The 22,401-nt window shown below is 41.4% G+C and overlaps 1 protein-coding gene across 2 annotated transcripts in view; it reads left to right on the top strand.

Moving 5' to 3' along the window:
* The window catches only part of ADCY1 (adenylate cyclase 1), a 763,759-nt gene that overhangs the window by 288,878 nt on the left and 452,480 nt on the right, over positions 1-22,401 (top strand). The window lies entirely within an intron of this gene.

The raw sequence follows: 22,401 nt of genomic DNA, 5'->3' as shown, positions 1-22,401 counted from the left end.
AGGTTTTACCGGTATTTAAGTTTATAATGTGCATATGTAAACTATGCGGCGTACATCAGGGCATAATAAGAAGGTATAATAATGCGGTAAATAAATAATAATCCGCAGATATGTGGCCGGTGTCGCACTGATCAATGGGCATCCCAGCCACCGTGTTGCAGGGGTGCCAACAGGTTAGAAACCACCTACATGCAGCGATCGTTTTTGATCGCTGCATCTAATGGGTTAATTGGCTGGATCTGGTCCTAGCCGTTGAAGCGGGGTGTGAGCTGTAATAATTTTAAGGGGTTAAATGTTTCTGCTTGTAAAACAGATCATCACACAAGATAGTTACTAATTAACATTTCCCATATGTCTACTTTATGATGACATTGTTTATTGAACATCCTTTTATTTATTTTTTAGGACGTTACAAGGTTTATAAGTTTAGCAGAAATTTCTCGCATTTGCAAGAAAATTTTCAAAGCCTATTTTTTTAGTGACCAGTTCAGTTTTTAAGTGGCTTTGAGGGGCCTATATTAGAAACTCCCATAAATCACCCCATTTTTTAAAAAAATACACTCCGCAAAGTATTCAAAACAGCATTTAGAAAGTTTCTTTATCCTTTAGGCTTTTTCACAGGAATTAGTGGAGGTGAAATTTACTAATTTAATTTTGGGTTTTTTGCAGAATTTTATTTGGATCCACACAATTTTAACATAGACACACAAATCAATATGTATCGCCCAGATTTTGCATTTTTTTTTAAAATATCCCACTTGTGGCCCTATAGTACTACATGACTGAGACACCGGCCTCAGAAGCAAAGGAACACCTAGTGGATTTTGTGGCCTTCTTTACATTTAATTATATTTGAGGCACCATGTCAGGTTTGAAGAGGTCTTGTGGTGCCAAAACAAAGAAAACACCACAAAAAATAGCCCATTTTGTAAAATACACCCCACAAGGACTTTCTTTAAAGGGTGTAGTGAGACTTTTTAACCCCAATTGTTATTTATAGATGTTATTAGAATTTGGACGTGAAAATTTAAAAACAATTATTTTTTCCAATTGATATCATTTTAGCTATTAAAAAAATAATTTCCTTAAGAAATAAAGGAGAAAAAGACCCCCAACATTTGTAAAGCAACTTCTCCAGAGTATGAAATACCCCACATGTGATCAACAACACGGCAGGGCTCAGAAGTAAAGGTGCACCATTTGGCTTTTTGGAGCACAGATTTTGCTGAATTGGTTTCTCAGCACCATGTCGCTTTTTCAAAGTCTCTAAGGTACTAGTACAGTGGATACTCCCCAAAAGTGACCCTATTTGGGAAACTACACCCCTTGAGGAATTTATCAAGGGGTGTAATGAGCATTTTGACCCCACAGGTGTTTCATAGATTTTATTAGAATTGGGCAGTGAAAAAAAAAATACTTTTATTTCCAATAAGACGTAGCATTAGTTCAAAATTATTCATTTTCTCAACAAATAAAGGAGAAAAAGAACCCTAACATTTGTAAAGCAATTTCTACAGAAGAAGTACAGGGAAGAAGCAGGCAGCTGGTATTCCATCTGTAATGGAGTGGCCAGCGCAGTTACCAGATTTCAACCCCATAGAACTGTTGTGGGAGCAGCTTGACCTTATGGTACGCAATAAGTGCCTATCAAGCCAATCCAACTTGTGGGAGGGGCTTCTGGAAGCATGGGGTGAAATTTCTCCCGATTACCTCAGCAAATTAACAGCTAGAATGCCAAAGGTCTGCAATGCTGTAATTGCTGCAAATGGAGCATTCTTTGACGAAAGCAAAGTTTGAAGGAGAAAATTATTATTTCAAATAAAAATCATTATTTCTAACCTTGTCAATGTCTTGACTATATTTTCTAGTCATTTTGCAACTCATTTGATAAATATAAGTGTGAGTTTTCATGGAAAACACAAAATTGTCTGGGTGACCCCAAACCAGACGTTTGCAGCTAGAATAGTCATTTAGCACATTAACAATGTATAGAGTGTATTTCTGATTAATTTAATTCAAAAATAAGGAAATTTCTAAGTGACCATAAACTTTTGAACAAAAATTTGAACAGCACATTCCAACTAAATTATATAAAATGTGTATGCAGGTGCAGGACACCTGTGACTGCAAATATACAGCAGAAAAAGAATGGTGACAGCACACTGCGACACTAATGCCACCTAAACCACTAAATATAAATAAATATGCACTAAAGCTAAATCTACTTATAATAGGGAGGTTCTTAGTGCACATTTTGATCAAAAAGTGTTTGCCCACCTGCCACGACAAGGCAACCTCTGTAAGGTGGGAAACTACGCTGCACATACACCCAGAACTGGGACTAAGCCTACATATATACCTGGGGATGGTAGGATCCAGCATTGAACTAATTAAAATCACCCAGGGCAGAATGGGAGGAGTGTAAGAACAAAAATGGAGGCAGTCACTAACCCCACATATATGGATCACATAAACAACAAAAATGTGAACAGCACATTCCAACTAAATTATATAAAATGTGTATGCAGGTGCAGGACACCTGTGACTGCAAATATACAGCAGAAAAAGAATGGCGACAGCACACTGCGACACTAATGCCACCTAAACCACTAAATATAAATAATTATGCACTAAAGCTAAATCTACTTATAATAGGGAGGTTCTTAGTGCACATTTTGATCAAAAAGTGTTTGCCCACCTGCCACGACAAATTTTTGATCAAAATGTGCACTAAGAACCTCCCTATTATAAGTAGATTTAGCTTTAGTGCATATTTATTTATATTTAGTGGTTTAGGTGGCATTAGTGTCGCAGTCTGCTGTCGCCATTCTTTTTCTGCTGTATATTTGCAGTCACAGGTCCTAAGGTTGGACAGAAACGTTGCATCCTGTTTTGCTGTTTGAAATAAAGCACCTTTATTTGCCATACTGGAATGCTGCAAGATCTCTTTATATATATATATATATATATATATATATATATATATATATATATATATATATATATATATATATATATATATATATGTATATATACACACATATATATATTGTGACAGACCATGTGGACAGGTTGTGGATGGGGTCTATATTTCCCCAAGATTTCTGTCTTCTACTATCTGAAAACAACCAGGGAATCAATTCAGCAGAGAATGTGGTTCTCCCTCTGCAATAGGTTTTGTCTAAAACCTGGAAAAGGGCATGGTTGTTGGAGTGGGGATTGATGGGTGGGTCCCCACTCCATCCACACAGTCCTGGTCTAGGGCTGTCTAGCTATTAATCAGGGGTCAGATGTGATAGCCCTTTAAAAAGGCTGCAGTTCAGTCACACTCTCTCTCAGCCTGTGGAGAGGAGCTTGTGAGAGCAAACAGACTGCATTCATAACAGGTTGTATGGTCTGCATGGTTTATGGTGCCAGGCATTAGGCCTGCACTGTGTTAGGGTATGTTCACACGAGGTCATTACGTCCGTAATTGACGGACGTATTTCGGCCACAAGTCCCGGACCGAACACAGTGCAGGGAGCCGGGCTCCTAGCATCATACTTATGTACGACGCTAGGAGTCCCTGCCTCGCTGCCGGACAACTGTCCCGTACTGAAAACATGATTACAGTATGGGACAGTAGTTCCACGGAGAGGCAGGGACTCCTAGCATCGTACATAAGTATGATGCTAGGAGCCCGGCTCCCTGCACTGTGTTCGGTCCGGTACGGACGTAATGACCTCGTGTGAACATACCCTAAGTTAGGATACCTGACTGTATAGTTAGTGCCGGACAGGCATAGAGTTTTCTTTTATTTGGTTTCTTTTTTATTTCATGTACAACCTGTAAATAAAACTGGCTGAGGCCAGTAGTACCACATCTTTGCTGTGCGGACTGAAATTTACTGAGTGCCCGTCTACCCCAGGAGACGACTGTCCCACTACCTAATGCCCTTACAATTGATGGAGAATGCGGGCACTGTGGGAAAAAAAAAACACCTTAAAGGGCCAGAGTCCCTTATATATTGCATTTTTCCAAAGACTGATACTCTACACCTTAGAAGATGGAAGAGATGCTTAAAGCGATGCTGCATGCTGTGGCAACACAACAGGAGGCTACCAGAGCACAACAGGAGGCTACCAGGGTGCAGCAGATGGTTCTGGATGAAATAAACCATGCAGACCATACAACCTGTTATGAATGCAGTATGTTTGCTCTCACAAGCTCCTCTCCCCAGGCTGAGAGAGAGTGTGACTGAACTGCAGACTTTTTAAATTGTCCATACAATACGACATGTCACACGACTAGAAATGACCGACAGTGGTTGGAAGAGCACGACCAAGACTTCCAAGTACTTCCCTGGCCTCCTAATTCGCCAGATTTGAACCCAATTAAGCATCTGCGGGACCACCTTGATCGTCTTGTTCGCTCTATGGATCCTCCCCACGCACCCTCCAGCGGGATGCACTGCAGTCAGCATGGCTCCAGATACCGGAAACAACCTACCAGCACCTTATTGAGTCATTCCCAGCCCATATAGCTTCTGTCCGTGCTGGACACGGTGTTTAGTCTGGATAATAGCTGGTGGTCATAATATGTGACTCGACCATGTATATGTGTATGTATATATATATATATATATATATATGTATGTATATATATATATATATATATATGTATATATATATATATATATATATATATATATATATATATATATATATATATATATATATATATACAGTGAAGGAAATAAGTATTTGATCCCTTGCTGATTTTGTACGTTTGCCCACTGTCAAAGATATGAACAGTCTAGAATTTTTAGGCTAGGTTCATTTTACCAGTGAGAGATAGATTATATATATAAAAAAAAAAAAGAAAATCACATTGTCAAAATTATATATATTTATTTGCATTTTGCACAGATAAATAAGTATTTGATCCCTTTGGCAAACAAGACTTAATACTTGGTGGCAAAACCCTTGTTGGCAAGCACAGCAGTCAGACGTTTTGTGTAGTTGATGATGAGGTTTGCACACATGTTAGATGGAATTTTGGCCCACTCCTCTTTGCAGATCATCTGTAAATCATTAAGATTTCGAGGCTGTCGCTTGGCAACTCGGATCTTCAGCTCCCTCCATAAGTTTTCGATGGGATTAAGGTCTGGAGACTGGCTAGGCCACTCCATGACCTTAATGTGCTTCTTTTTGAGCCACTCCTTTGTTGCCTTGGCTGTATGTTTCGGGTCATTGTCGTGCTGGAAGACCCAGCCACGAGCCATTTTTAATGTCCTTGTGGAGGGAAGGAGGTTGTCACTCAGGATTTGACGGTACATGGCTCCATCCATTCTTTGGGTCATAGGCAGCATTTCTCTTCCTCCAAACACGGCGAGTAGAGTTAATGCCAAAGAGCTCAATTTTAGTCTCATCTGACCAGAGCATCTTCTCCCAATCACTCTCAGAATCATCCAGATGTTCATTTGCAAACTTCAGACGGGCCTGTACATGTGCCTTCTTGAGCAGGGAGACCTTGCGGGCACTGCAGGATTTTAATCCATTACGGCGTAATGTGTTACCAATGGTTTTCTATTGCATCAACAGTTGTCTCCTTGTCACCCAGCATCTTACTTTTGGTTTTGTAGCCCATTCCAGCCTTGTGCAGGTCTATGATCTTGTCCCTGACATCCTTAGAAAGCTCTTTGGTCTTGCCCATGTTGTAGAGGTTAGAGTCAGGCTGATTAATGGAGTCTGTGGACAGGAGTCTTTTATACAGGTGACCATATAAGACAGCTGTCTTTAATGCAGGCACCAAGTTGATTTGGAGCGTGTAACTGGTCTGGAGGAGGCTGAACTCTTAATGGTTGGTAGGGGATCAAATACTTATTTCTCTGTGCACCATGCAAATAAATATATATAATTTTGACTAAGTGATTTTCTTTTTTTTTTTTTTATTATATAATCTATCTCTCACTAGTAAAATTAACCTAGCCTAAAAATTCTAGACTGTTCACGTCCTCGACAGTGGGCAAACTTACAAAATCAGCAAGGGATCAAATACTTATTTCCTTCACTGTATATATACATACACACAAAGAAATTATCACACACTACTATATCTTGAAGGGTAAATAAACTTTCCAAAATCTTCTGGCATATCACTATGACATGTCAAAAGTTTTGATTGTTGGGGGTTCGAGCAACTTGAGCCCCACTGATCGCTAAAACGAAGAGGCAGCAGCGCTGATCACTGATGCCTTGTGGGTTCTTTTTTCTGGCTATTTTGTAGGCAAAATGAGGTACTGTTCCCTCAAGCAAGGGGACCATTAGATTGCATACATAGATATAGTGGTCAATTAGCAGTAACTAGGGCTGCAGGATCCCACCATTGTATATTCATGCCAATTCTTCTAAAAAAAATTATCTATATAAACAATTCATTATTTGTGATCATAAGCATTTAAAGAGACTCTGTCACTAGATTATAAGTGCCCTATCTCCTACATAATGAGATTGGCGCTGTAATGTAGGTAACAACAGTGTTTTTTATTTAGAAAAACGATCTATTTTCACCTTGTTATGGCTGATTTTAGCTTTATCCTAATGACTTTCTTGATGTCCAACTGAGCGTGTTTTTACTTTTGACCAAGTGGGCGTTGTGGAGAGAAGTGTATGACGCTGACCAATCAGTGTCATACACTTCTCTCCATTCATGTATTCAGCACATAGTGATCCTGAGTTGTTCACTATGTGCTGTCACATACACCCACATTAACGTTACTGAAGTGTCTTGACAGTGAATAGACATAGACCAGGACGTGAATAGCCAGGATGCGATCTCTATTCACAATCCCGACACTTCGGTAACGTTTGTGTGGGACTTACAGCACAGCACATCGAGATCACGTTGTGGTGTCATTTACAGCGTGGTCTCGCAAGATTACGCTTGCTGTGCTGTTAGTCCCACACAAATGTTACCGAAGTGTCGGGATTGTGAATAGAGATCACGTCCTGGCTGGAGGCAATGTCTATTTACTGTCAAGACACTTCAGTAACGTTAATGTGTGAATATGTGACTGCACATAGTGAACAACACAGGATCATTATGTGCTGAATACATGAATGGAGAGAAGTGTATGACACTGATTGGTCAGCGTTATACACTTCTCTCCACAACGCCCACCTGGTCAAAAGTTAAAACACGCCCACTTGGGCATTAAGAAAGTCATTAGCATAAAGCTAAAATCGCTCATAACTTGGTTAAAATAAAAAACACAGTTGTTACCTACATTACAGCGCCAATCTCATTATGTAAGAGATAGGGCACTTATATGGTGATGACAGAGCTTCTTTAACTTTAAAAAAAACACAGAAAAGGTCATACTTACTGAGTGGGTAGGTAAACACCTGTTCCCACCAGGACACAGACAGGTCAAAAATGCTACAGAAGGAGAGTGCTCAGGTGTATTAAATAGTAATAGCCACTCCCACTAGTCTTGAGGGGAGTGGCAGCTTGGTATTATCATTACACAAAGCTGCATGATACATGGGTTTCAGTATTGGTGTAGTACAAAAGTGTAAATGTTTGATATATAAGTACTGTGTGTAGTACATAAGTGTCAGAACTGGGTCAGTGCTGTGAATAGTACATGGGGTGTCAGTACTATGTGTAATACATGGAGGAATAACATGCCAGTCATGAGGCGTAGCATATCTTGCCGAATCACGGCCTATTTGTAACACCCATACTATCAGCTAAGGTGGGCTGCTGTGCATGCCAGACCAAACAATAGCGCATCATGCTCTCGCAGCACTATAAGACCTGACTGCATCTGAAAAAAGTATATGCAGTAAAAATATCCATGAAAAACATGGGGTGTTAGTTGTTATTTTGGCCAAAATATGCAAGCTCACAACCCAACACCAACGGTCCCCAAATGTCTTGCGAGTCCCTAACTAGAACTTTTCATTCTTAATATAAAAACACCATCAGAAAAAAGGGACATAGATAAATTTAAAAAAACACAGAAAAGGTCATGCTGACATAAACATTTAACCACTTGCTCATTTATGCATTAGGGAATTATATTTACACCTTTATATCTCACAACAGTCACATAAACAGCAAGGCATTTTAGATTTCAGTAGCCAAGGGATGGAAAAGTGTTTTTTTTTTGTTAGTATATTTTTTTTATTATAGCATTTACCGCTTATACTTGTCTCTCGTTGGGAAATATGAGTCTATACTAGTCTTTGAATGCAAGTGTAAACGCTTATGTGGATGTACTGTTCATGTATCTGTAGATTTGTGCAATTTTATGTTTAAGTATGTGTGTAAGAACAGGGTACGGTACATTTGTTCATGTATGTATGTGTATGCTGTATATGTTTATTATTTATATATGTATTTTTTCTACTGCGCTGAGTGGGGTCTATTTGAAATTTTTGGTTACTTGTTTCTCCCTTACACTGAACACCTTCTGTGCCCCCTGAAACGGTAAGCTTGCCGTGCCACGCATTATGCTACTGCAGACGTTACACACCCCAAAGGCTGGGTCTGCCCCGTATCCAGTTTATGCCACACCACATTTTGGAAATTAACCCCTTCAGGACTGAGCCTGTGGACACACAATTTTTTTTCAAGTCTGACATGTTAATTTATGTGGTAATAACTTGGGAATGCTTTTACCTATTCATGCGATTCTGAGATTGTTTTCTCGTGAGATATTGTACTTTATGTTAGTGAAAAAATGTGGTCGATAAATTCAATATTTATTTGTGAAAAATAGCAACATTTTGAGAAAATTAGCAAAAATTCACATTTTTCTAAATTTAAACGTGTCTGCTTATAAAACAGATAGTAATACCACACAAAATAGTTGCTAGTTAACATTTTCCATATGTCTATGTTTATGTTTGCATAATTTTTATAACATCCTTTTATTTTTCTATGATGTTACAAGACTTAGAACTTTAGCAGCAATTTCTCACATTTTCAAGAAAATTTCAAAAGGCTATTTTTACAGGAACCAGTTCAGTTCTGAAGTCGCTTTTAGGGGCCTATATATTAGAAACACCCCATAACTCATGCCATTTTAAAAACTGTGCCGCTGAACGTATTTAAAACAGTATTCAGCAAGTTTCTTAAGGCGTTTCACAGGAATTAAAGCAAAGTAGAGGTGACATTTCCAAATGTTTTGGTTTTTTTTGCCGAAATTTATTTGTAATACAAATTTTTGTGAACACAGAAGGGGTTTTAACAGAAAAATGCAACTCTATATTTTATGTCCAGATTCTGAATTTTTTGAAATATCTCACATGTGGCCCTAGTCTGCTAATGGACTGAAATACTGGCCTCAGAAGCAAAGAAGCACCTATTGGATTTTCAGGCCTCCTTTTTTTTAGAATATATTTGAGGCACCATGTCCAGTTTGAAGAGGTCTTGTTATGCCAAAACAATGCAAACCCCCCAAAACTTAGCCCATTTTGGAAACTACACACCTCAGGGAATTTTTATAGTGGCATGGTTAGCATTTTAACCCCACAGTTTTTTTTGTGGAATTTAGTGGAATTAGGCCGTGAAAATTAATATCAACATTTTTTCCACTAAAATGTTGAAATGTTTAGTTTCACAAAAGATAAAAGCACCCCAATACGGCAATACTGTACATGGGGTAATAAATGTTTTTTCATTATAAATGAATGGACACTTTCAGGACTGATCCTTTTTTATTTTTCCATTTTAGCTTTTCACTCCCCGCATTCCAAGGGCTTTTTTTTTTTTTGCGGGAGGAGTTGTAGATTCTATTAACACCATTTAAAGTACCATATAATGTACTGGGAAACTGAAAATAACTGAAAATAATATTCTTTACAGGCTGAAACTGGAAAAAAACTGTGATTCCTCCATTGTTTTTTCTATTCCGTTTTTACGGCTTTCACCGTGCGGTAAAAACTTCAACTTAACTTTATTCTGCGGCTAAATACGATTACAGTGATTCCAAATTTATATAGGTTTTTTTTTATTTGACTATTTTTACAAAGAAAAAACTATTTGTTAAAAATAAAATTGTTTTGTTTCACCACATTTTGAGAGCCATAACTTTTTTATTTTTTGGTTGATTGAGCGGTCTGGGGGCTTATTTTTGGCGGGACAAGCTGTAGGTTTTAATGGTTACAATTGTCGGTCCATCCAACTTTTTGATCACTATTATAATAAAAATTTGAGCGCTAAGGTGACCAAAAAACAGCGATTTTGGCGTTTTAACTGCTTTATTTTTTACGGCGATCACTGTGCGCTATAAATAATCATTTTACTTTATTCTGCGGGATGATACGATTACGGCAATATCATATTTAGATTGTTTTTTTATTATTTGCAGCGTTTGTAGTGCACAATAATGTAATATTTATATAAAATATATATTTTTTGTGTCACCATATTCTGAAAGCCGTAACTTAGTCGTAGTTAGGGTCTTTACGAACACGATGATACCACATATGTGTATATTTTTAACATTGTCATTTGTTTCCTATAATAAAAGACATAACAAAAAAAGGAGTTTGTTTTTTGAACTTATAACTTTCATTTTTACACTTTTATAAAACATTTTTATTAACTTTGTTTTACTTTTTTTTGTCCCACTAGAGGACTTGAAGACCTACAGCTCTGATCGCTGCTATAATACATTGCACTCCCTAGGTAGTGTATTGTATTATAACTGTATATCAAATTTGTGGTACTCTGCAAAATGGTCTGGATGCTATAGGTAGGGTTCCCACCCCGTCAATATTGATAAGATAAAACTCAAGCACTCCTCTGGTTACATATGCAAAGAAAATATTAAATTTTCGGATCAGGCAATGTAATAGAGAAATTATGTAATGTTTCGGCCACAATCCGGCCTTTGTCAAAACTGTCTAAATAGATATAGAGAATGGTAAATACATTAAAGTGGATTGAAAAAGATCACAATCACAATAAACATATGAAATGAGTCACATATGAAAAGTACATAGTAATACAATGATTCAGGATAAACAAGCAGGTCCGATGAGGTCCTGTAAAGTGCATGACCAGAGTCATGGCAAAATTGATAAAGTAGTCAAAATATAAAGCTAAATGATTAAGCCTAAGGGTATGTGCACACGGCAGCGTACGATACGGCTGAAATTACGGAGCTGTTTTCAGGAGAAAACAGCTCCGTAATTTCAGACGTAATTGCTCGTCCTCGCATTTTGCGAGGCGTCATTGACGGCCGTAATTTAGAGCTGTTCTTCATTGAATTCAATGTAAAACGGCTCAAATTACATCCAAAGAAGTGTCCTGCACTTCTTTGACGAGGCAGCCATTTTACGCGTCGCGGTTTTACAGCTGTCAAACGATGACGTGTAAATTACAGGTCGTTGGCACAGTACGTCGGCAAACCCATTCAAATGAATGGGCAGATGTTTGCCGACGTATTGGAGCCGTATTTTCAGGCGTAAATAGAGGCATAATACGCCTCGTTTACGCCTGTAAATAAGTCGTGTGAACCCAGCCTCACAGAGTTAATTTACAGCATGAGGTAAATAAACAATAAGAGAATAACATTTGACTACTGCAAAAAAATCCAATCTCCCTTGGAACATTGACAGGTGCTGAATATATCTGGAATACTGGTTAAGTAGGTAACAACAGAGGAACATAGAAATGACCTGTATTAACAAAAAAAGTATAGTAATAGTACTAAAGGTGGAAATGATGGCCGGAGGGGAAACACTGATATATGCTCGGTGGTCAAGTCAGTACTTACCTATTGCCGCTGGTCAATAGAAAAAGTTGCTGGAGCACTATAGGAAAAGGTAGCTTGTACCGTGGAGAACATGCACTTTACAGGACCTCATCGGACCTGCTTGTTTATCCTGAATCATTATATTACTATGTACTTTTCATATCTGACTCATTTCATATGTTTATTGTGATTGTGCTCTTTTTCAATCCACTTTAATGTATTTACCATTCTCTGTATCTATGTATAGAGTTTTGACAAAGGCCGGATTGTAGCCAAAGCGGTACATATTTTCTCTATTACATTGCCTGACCCGAAAATTCAATTTTTTCTTTGCATATTTAACCAGAGGAGTGCTTGAGTTTTATTTTATCAATATTGTATTATAACTGTCAGTGTGACGCTGACATTTACTCCGGCTGGTCCTCATAGGCTTCCATGCATGGCAGTCTCAGAGGCCATTGTATGGCCTCCGGTTGTCATGACAACCAGCGGCAACACCCACGATTGATCCCGGGAAAGGTGGTTGCTACAACAAACTTTCTAGTTTGTTGCTACAGCAAACTTTCCCTGCAATATCACATGATCGGGACCTGAACCAATCAGGTCCCGATCATGTCTCCGGGACCAGAGGCAGGTGTTCGCACGATCAGGGTGTCAGCACCACTCTGAGACACCCGATCGCTCTGTTAACACCCATTGTGAATTCACGTCGGCGCTGCACAGGGACCAGCAAGCGCTGATGTGAATTTAGAGTGAGCGGTCGGGAAGCGGTTAAATCTTTTATTTTTACTTCATTTCTAGTTTACTAGAGACATGTCACTATTATTCTTAAGCCCCATTCACATGTATTGTACTGTAATTTGTTTTTCCCATCTTAACGTTGCCTAAGTGTGGTAATTAATTAGTGATTGATGCAGAAACAGCTGTCACTAACTACTGATGAGCAGACACATAACTATCATACAGTTATAGTGAAGGAGGTCGCAGCTCAACCTACTGACTTATAACTGTGGGACAGTTATGTGTTTGCTCATCAGTAGTTAGTAAAATATGTTTCTGTATCCCCTCTGTGGAGAACCTGTTTGGTACAGTCCATAAATCAGGAATTGAAAAGGCTGACTCTTAGGCCCCATGCACACGACTCTAAAAATTGTCCGCAATTGCGGTCTGCAATTACTGACCCATTTACTTCCATTGTCCACGGACACCTTCCCGTTTATTTATGGGAAGGTGTCCGGGCTGTAGGAGTGTACCGCAAAAGATAGGACATGTCCTATCTTGCTTTTTACGGGCCGAAAATGCAGACGGCTGTCCGCGGGCCGTGATTACGGGCACGGCCGTGTGCAATGAGGCCTTATCTATATTATCTGCTGTAGATTTTATCAGGTCAGGGTGATGTCTCATGACCCAACCAAAGAGAAGAATTCAGATAGATAGGAATAACTAAATAAGGTAATACTTGCTATATACAGTATATTGGGGGATAGGTATCTTTGTGTGCAGCTTGTGTTCTAACTACTGACAATTTAAAGCCTTTTTTTTTCTTTCCTGCTGTGCACCTAATTAAGGGGAGGGTTAATTGCTCTCAGGTGCTGTAACCCTCTCCCGACATCCGCCGTATATATATCCAACACTGTCGGGAAGGGGCGACATGCAGTACCATTACATCGCAGTAATAGTGCAGGCTTTGCTTCTGAGTCTGCACTATCACCGCTGGGTGTCAGCTGATTGTTACAGCTGACACCCTGCTGTAACGGTCAGGACCGGTGCTAGCCTCTAATTTGTCTAATTAACCCCTTAGATGCTGCGCTCATCTGAGGTTTTTTTTACCAATTGCTGGGGTGCCGATGGTTGGTATGGCAATCAGAGGCATAACAATGGCCTCCGTGTCTTCCTTGTACGGAAGCCTCCGGCGGGTCCTCATAGGCTTGCTGTCAGTGTGTGACTGACAGCTCTAATACACTGCACTACGTTTGTAGTGCACTGTATTAGAATAGTGATCAGGGCTTTAGGCCTTCAAGTCCCCTAGTGGGACAAAAGAAAAAGGAAAAAAAGTTTATAACAATGTAGTTAAAAAATTTAAGTTTGAAGTTAAAAAATAAACTATTTGCCTTTTTTCCCATAATATGTCTTTTATTATTAGAAAAAAAATAAAATAAATATATACGTCCGTAACTACCAAAACTATAAAACTATTACATAATTTATCCCGCACAGTGAACACCGTAAAAAAAAGGTGCAAAGTCGTACAACGTGTGATAAGAATGGGTGCCGTTTATCCATGTGACACTGACCTGTGCATAGCGGATTGATTCACAGTGTACCACACATTTACGGATAGTTTTATTATTTACCCCATTATTATACCCTCTTATTATGCCCTGATTTACTCCGCACAGATTACATATGACCCAACCTTATAAACTGAAATACCAATAAAACTCCATACAAAACTACTACCAATCTAAATCCACTCTCCAAATGGTGATCCTTCCCATCTATGCCCAACAGTGTGCCCAAACAGCAGTTTACGTCCATATGTATGGCATTGCCATACCCAGGAGAACCCGCTTAACAAGTTATAGGGTAAGATTCTCCAGTAGCACAAGCTGTGCAAAATATATTGCACGATAAAATGGCAAAACAGTGGAAAAATTGCAATTTTCATAATCTACTGCGTAGTAATTTCTGAAAAACACCTGTGGGGTCTAAATGCTCAATACACCCCTTGATAAATGCCTTTAGGGGTAAATGGGTTGGTAGACACCATTTCCCAACAGGACGCAGACAGGTAAAAAATGCTAGGGAGAGGGCTCAGATGCATTAAATAGTAATATCCACTCCCACTAGTCTTAAGGGGAGTGGCTGTGTAATGTCCGCAGCGGCAGACTGCAGACTCCTCTTATACTGCCGACACCTTCCTTCCCGGAGATGCCAGCACATGCGGCTGTCCTGGCCTGCAGTGGCCACTATGGTGCGCGTGAGATCAGTTCTGGCCTTAAAGAGCCAGCGCACACACATGTTTAGAATTGTCTAATTCACGCATTGTGGAAATGAAAAAAAGTCTACGTTTTATTGGAAAAAAATATATTTTTAATTTCCACAGCCCAATTCTAATAAAATCTATGAAACACATGTGGGGTCAAAATGCTCACTACGCAGCTAGATACATTCCTTGTGGGGTGTAGTTTCAAAAATGGAGTATTTGTTGGTACCACAAGACCTCTTCAAAACTGACGTGGTGCCCAAAAAATAATCGAATAAATAGAAGGCATCAAAATCCACTAGATGCTCCTTTGCTTCTAAAGGCCTGTGCTTCAGACCATTAACACACTAGGGCCACATCTGGGATATTTATAAAAACTGCTACACCTGGGTAATAAATTCTTAGTTGTATTTATCTGGTAAAACATTCTGTGTTGATTAAAAATGTATTTCTGCAAAAACAAAATTCAATTTGTCATTTTCACCTCCACTTTGCTTTAATTCCTGTGAAACGCCTAAGGGGTTAAGAAACTTTCTAAATGTTGTTTTGAATAATTTGAGGGGTGCAGTTTTTAAATGGGGTGATTTATGTGGGTTTGTAAAGTATGGGCCCTTAAAACCACTAGAAAACTGAACAGGTCCCTGAAAAAATAGCCTTTTAAAATTTCCTTGAAAATGTGAGAAATTGCTGCTAAAGTTCTAAGACATGTAGCGTCCTAGAAAAATGAAAATATGTTTAAAAAGGATGCCTATGTAAAGTAGACATATGGGGAATGTTAATTGGCAGCTATTTTGTCTTACAAGCAGATGCATTTAAATTGATAAAAATGTAAATTTTTGCAATTTTTCGCTACATTTTGGTGTTTTTCACAATTAAATACTGATTGTAACGTCGAAGTTTTACGATTAACATAAAGTCTAATGTGTTCCGAGGAAACAATCTAAGAATCACTTGGATAGATAAAAGCATTCCAAAGTTATTACAACATAAAGTGACACATGTCAGATTTGAAAAATGAGGCTCTGTCAGGAAGCTAAAACTGGCCGTAGCGGGAAGTGATTAAATTAACCTGCTGAACTCATTTTGAGCTCGATCTTACTGAGCTTGCTGGACACTTGGCTTGTGAAATAACTGTAGTTAATAAACCAGCGTTAAAAAGAGGATTTAAAGTCCCTGTAAGTACTCTTCTTTTACTTTTTCAATTGTTCACAGTTTTTTTGTAACTGGGTTAATATACAGCAAGATTAGAGGTGTTCTTTAGTGCACAGTTTGCCAGAATGAATACCTCTGTGGCAGATGTGAGCATGTTGTTCACCTGGAAGCTCACATTACAGATCTGGAGGAGCAAAATGCAACACTGAGGGCGATAGACAATCTTCATCTGAGCATGCTGTTGAGCGTGCTGTTAGGGTATATTCACATGGCTTATTTTCGGCTGTTAACGGTAACATAATCGGAAGCAGAATGCCTCCAAAACATCTGCCCATTGATTTCATTGGGAAAAACGGTGTTCTGTTCCGACGGCCACGTAAAAAAACGGGTGCGAAAAAGAAGTGCATGTCACTTCTTTAGCCGTTTTTGAAGCTGTTTTTCATAGACTATAGAAAAACAGCTCCAAAAACGTGCGTTAAAAACGCCACGGAAAACGTGACTTATTAAAAAACGTCTGGAAAATCAGGAGCTGTTTTCCCTTGAAAACAGCTCCGTATTTTGAGAAGTTTTTTTTTTTTGTGTGTGCATATTTCCTTAGAGGGGTCAGCAGGATCTGGCAAGTAGCTGGGTTAATGTAGGGGCAGTAGAAAAGGGTCCAAGAAAGGGAAGGACACTCCTGTTTCTGTTATTCCAAGCAAAATTGTGAAGTTTGGTGATGATTGAAAAGGTATCAGTCTCAGAAATGGCAGCCCTAGTGGATACTGATCTCCCTAGCAGCTAGAAGTACAGCCCAGCTAGTAGTCGGGGGAAATGTAGGTAGGGACAGACAATTAGTAGTTGTAGGGTATTCTATAATCAGGAAGACAGATATAATCATTCGTTCCCAAGACCGCCTCGACCAAATGGTTTGCTGTCTCCCTGGTGCCAGGGTTCAGCATGTGGTGGAACGGCTGGATAAATTACAGGGAGGGGCTGGTGATGATCCAGCTGTCGTTGTCCATGTGGGAACCAACGACAGAATACATGGTAGGTGGAGGAGCTTTAAGAAAAATTTAAAAAAACTAGACTAGAAGCTGAAGGGAAGGACCTCCAAGGTAGTATTCTCTGGAATAATGCCTGTGCCATTCACATCACAAGAAAGACAGCGGAAACTCAAGGAGTTAAATTGAACCAAATGGTTTGCTGTCTCCCCGGTCTGGCATATGGTGGAATGGGTGGATAAATTATTGGAAGGGGCTGGTGATGATCCAGCTGGTGTGGTCCATATGGGAACCAACAACCAAATACGTGGTAGGTGGAGGAGCCTTAAGAATAATTTTAAAGAACTAGGCTACAAGCTGAAAGGACTGTCCTCCAAGGTTGTATTCTCTGGAATACATATGCATCACAGGAAAGACAGCGGGAGCTCAGGGAGCAGGGGCGTAACTAGGAAAGACTGGGCCCCATAGCAAACTTTTGACTGGGGCCCCCCCTCCCCTGGGTGTCACACAACCCCCCCCCCTTGTAGATAGTGCCATTTTTACAGCCCCCGCTGTAGATGACGCCATACAGCCCCCCTGTAGGGAACACCATACAGCTCCCCCTGCAGGGAACGCCGTACAGCCACCCCCCCCCCTGTAGGGAACGCCATACAGCCACCCCCCCTGTAGGGAACGCCATACAGCCACCCCCTGTAGGGAACGCCATACAGCCACCCCCCCTGTAGGGAACGCCATACAGCCACCCCCCCCCCCCCGTAGGGAACGCCATACAGCGTCCCCCCTCCCAACAAAAATGTGACCTACAGTGTGTCCTACAAAATACATGTATCCCCTCTCCACAGGATCTCCACAGGACAGGGGATACATGAGTGATCGCTGTCAGCGATAGGGAGAACGGGGGACTGAAAGTCCCCTGAACTTCTCCATGACTAACCTCTGACTTCCGGCGTCTGCGCAGCTCAATAAAAATGAAAGGAGCGCTGGTCACGCATGCGCACAAGCACGACCGGCGCTCCATTCATTTCTACGGAGAAGCCGACATAGACCCCGGAAGTCTGAGGTTTGTGATGGAGAACTTCAGGGGACTTTCAGTCCCCCGTTCTCCCTATCGCTTCCAACGATCACGCATGTATCCCCTGTCCTGTGGATGTCCTGTGGAGAGGGGATACATGTCCTGTGGAGATCCTGTGGAGAGGGGATACATGTCCTGTGGAGAGGGGATACATGTCCTGTGGAGATCCTGTGGAGAGGGGGATACATGTCCTGTGGAGAGGGGGATACATGTCCTGTGGAGAGGGGATACATGTCCTGTGGAGATCCTGTGGAGAGGGGATACATGTCCTGTGGAGAGGGGGGGGGATACGTCTTTTGCTCTATTTTGCGCCTTCAGGACCAGACACCGTTTAGCCATTTTTAGCACGTGTTAGTTAAATGGCTATAACGTTTTTATTTGTTGGGCTAACGACATGATTTTTACGACGTTTTTTTCCGTAGACAATGCAGGTTTCTTTTTTTATCGTTTTTATACACACCTTTTTTGCTATTTTAGAATTTTTATTCATAAAGTTTCAAAATAATAGTAAAAAAAATAAGCTTTTTTACGTTTGAGCTATTTGTTTTTGGTAATAACATAGTTTTACCCTAAAATAGACCTTTTATTTGTGATCGTCATTGTCTACCGTAAATTTTTATATATTACATGTCTATATTAGCGTAATTGGGTCAGTGCTAGCGTTACAACAATGATTGGCGGAGGGAACGTTTTTTTTTTGGGGTGGGTATTTTATGTGTATTTATTATTTACATTTTTTTTGCACTTTATTATTTTTTTATTACTATGGTCTGTTCCTCAAAGGTCAAAAAAGACCTTTGGGGAACTTTATATATTTTTTTTTCTTTCTTTTACACCATGTTTTTCCACTGTAACTGGAGCTGCACAGCAGCCCCAGTTACAGGTGAAATCAGCCCTCTCATAGTGACGATTGTCACTAATAGGGCTGTGCTGGGTCTAGTAAGACCCAGCAGCAGTCTGCCACTAACGGTACCCGGTGATCATGTGACCAGTCACATGATCACCGGGAGGAATAGAGACGGCGCCGCTGCTGCTGTCTCTATTCCTGTACACAGCGCGCATTCAGCGCTGTGTACAAGTCATCAGAGAAGACAGAAGCAGCGAAAGCTGCTTCTGTCTTCTCCTCAGGGTCCCCGGCAGTCACTGACAGCCGGAGACCCGACATTCAGCTGCCCGATCGCGCGGGCAGCAAGTTAAAACCCGAGCCGTAGAAAGTCTATGGCTCGGGTTTTAAGGACCCGTCCCTGACCGCTGGCCGTAAAAATACAGCCAGCGGTCGGGAACCAGTTAGTGGCAGAGCGGGGAGATACCTCCCCGCTCTGCCGTAGTGATCAGTGGCGTCCCGCTGTAGCAGCCATAGCGGCTGCTAGCGGAGCCTCCGGCCATGGTGGGGGCCCGTGCTGGCGGGCGACACGGGCCCCCTCATGCCGCGGGCCCCGTAGCAGCCGCTACTGCTGCTACGGCGGTAGTTACGCCACTGTCAGGGAGTTAAATGAATGGCTTAAGTCCTGGTGTAGAGGCTTTGGGTACCTAGAGCACTGGGTTGAATTTTCATTTGGGTACAAACTGTATTCTGCAGATGATTTACACATAAATGGAAGGGGGTCCGCAGTGCTGGGGGAGAATTCTAGCAGGGATGGCAGAGTATTTAAACTAGGGCTGAGGAGGGAGGTCAATGTAGAAAATAAAGGGGTAGTTAGGTTAGGGAGGGGTGAGACTATATTGGTGGGGGGGGGGAGAAATAGAATGTAAGGAGAGGATTAGGCAATAGGATAAGGAGATGCTTTTGTTACAAAACATTGAAGATAAAAATGCCCACTAAATGTCAATTCACGATTCTGATACTGAAAGTGAAAAATTGAAAGGCAAGTTATGTCTCATGCACATGACCGTAAGGGTTTTTACTATCCGCAAAGGTGGATCCGACGGCTACAGATCCGTAGATCTGTGAGAAGGAGAAGAGAGCGAATGAGAGGCAGAAAGCACGGCCGTCACTCGGATGATATCCAAGTGGCAGCCGTGCTTTACTTGGCTCCATAGATTTCTATGGGAGTTGTGCAGCCGTGAGAACGGCCCAAAATAGGGCATGTTCCATTTTTTGACTGGCCACTTTACCGTGTCGTCAAAAATTTGTTGTGGGAATAGCCCCATATGGGGTCTATTGCTCCTATTGCGGCCATGTGACGGCCGTTTTTTGAACGGCCATCACACGGCCGAGAATCCCTATTGTGTGAATAGGGCCTAAGAGTTTAGAGATGCTTGAAAAGTTTGTTAAGCATGGTGATCATCACCTCCTTATCTGCCCAGATAATGAACACACTGGCAGAAGCCGTGGACAAGGGGGAGAGAGCAGGGAGAGATAGAAAAGTGCAGCACTGCTTTAGTGTGAGCAGCACTGCACTTGTGCTTAGTTTCATAAAAAAAACTGCATATTTGTTTTAAGAAACTAAGGCCTCATTCAGACGAGCGTATCCAATTCACACGCGTGAAACGCACGCGTCAATCGGGTCTGTGTGTGTTGCGTTATGCATCAGTGTGCTTTGCGAGGGGCATGCGTTATTCACGCACTCGCAAAGCACATCTTTTTTTATTATTATTTTTAACTGAATTGATGGGCAAATCACGCACCCATTGGCTTCAATGGGCGCGTGGGTGCGTGATAATGCACCAATATAGCACATGCAGTGAAAAATCGCGCATGTGTGGATGGCCCCATTGAAATCAATGGGACCGTGTGCTGTGCGTTGTTTCAACACACAGCACACGGACGTGATTCACGCTGCACATAGATTAGTGCAGAGCTGTTCACACCGAAGCAGCTTCACTCATTAAACCCCCGATGCACGCTGCCAACGTCTATATACGTGACAACTGCATGGGGCATCGGCAGGGTTGCCAACCTCCACTAAAAATCACAGACAGACCGAAATTTTTATGTAATAACAAAATCATTGCCTGTTTCAGTGTGCAGTGATCTAAGAGTAAATCACCAATCACAGCTCCGCATGTAGCTTTCCCCCGCTAACTTAGGTGATGTTTTCTCTGATTAGTCGTTCACTTTCACCTTTTCTCTCCATCCAGCCCAGACAACTGTTACACCTTATTCCATCCACGACTCGTCTCTGCAGAATTTGACACACAGACATTTTGATTTCTCACTTTTCCAGCACCCTCCACACCTTTACCCCATCTGAACAAACTCGTAATCCAGATGGTAATAATAATCCCTCAGTGCACGACACAATAAAAGTGTCCCATCAGTAACCATGCCCCCTTTGTGCCCTCTGTAAATAGTGCCAAACAACACCCCTTCTAGATAGTGCCACACAGCCCCCCTTGTAGATAGCGCCATGCAGCCCCTCTTGTAAATAGTACCACACAGCTCCTCCTGTAGATAGTGCCACTCAGCACCCCTTGTAAATAGTACCACACAACCCCGCCCTGTAGATAGTGCCACTCAGCTCCCCCTTCTAGATAGCGCCACACAGATCGTCCTGTAAATAGCGCCGCACAGCTCCCCCCTTGTAGATAGAGCCACACAGCTCCCTCCTTTGTAGATAGTGCCACAAAGCTCCCCCCTGTAAATATTGCCACACAGCTCTCCCCTTTTAGATAGTGCCGCACAGCTCCCTCCTTTGTAGATAGTGCCATGCAACTGCCCCCTTGTAAGTAGTGCCACACAGCTCCCCTTGTAAATAGTGCCACACAGCTCCTCGTGTAAATAGTGCAAAACCCCTCTTGCTCTTAGTGCCAACCCCCCTTGGTCTTAGTGCCACACTCTCCCCCTTTCTCTTAGTGCCACAGCTCCCTTTCTCTTAGTGCCACATTCCCCCCTTTCTCTTAGTGCCACACAGCAAACAGAGTGGAGAGTGGTAGCCTACTGCTGACTACGTGACTCACCATAGGAGGAGACGAGGAGCTCATGCAACGCAGCGGCAGAGTTCCACTTCTGACTGGGTTCAGTGACGGCCCGGGAGTGGACTAGTCCAGTCACCTGACCTCAGTCACCTGACCTCACGACGCTGACGTGAGGCCAGGTGACTGGATTGGTCTACTCCCGGGCTGTCACCGACCTCACTTGGCAATGGCATATTTTCAGATTCCGCAGAAGTCAAGCGGAATCTGAAAATATGCCCGGGCATAGCCTATTCTTCCTTTGCACTGTGCATGTACATTTCAGCGCATGCACAGTGCAAAGTTCAGAAGAATAATTTTTCTGTCGGACGCTACGGACTGTCTGTAAATTTACGGACGATTGGCAACCCTGGGCATTGGCAGTTGGAACATATATAGCCATATGACAGTCATGAAGGGATTAAGTACAATTCAGTAGAAATGCATGGGGTTCGGGTCTAGCAGCTATAATAGGGATAGTCAAATGGGGCCATATTACGTTTGACTAAATCCAGGCTAAGGGTAAAAAGATGACCAGTGAAGTAATATATATATATATATATAT

This window comes from Rhinoderma darwinii, chromosome 5 (genome assembly GCF_050947455.1).
Source record: "Rhinoderma darwinii isolate aRhiDar2 chromosome 5, aRhiDar2.hap1, whole genome shotgun sequence".
NCBI classification, from domain to species: Eukaryota; Metazoa; Chordata; class Amphibia; order Anura; family Rhinodermatidae; genus Rhinoderma; species Rhinoderma darwinii.
This window is presented reverse-complemented; position numbering and strand designations above follow the sequence as displayed.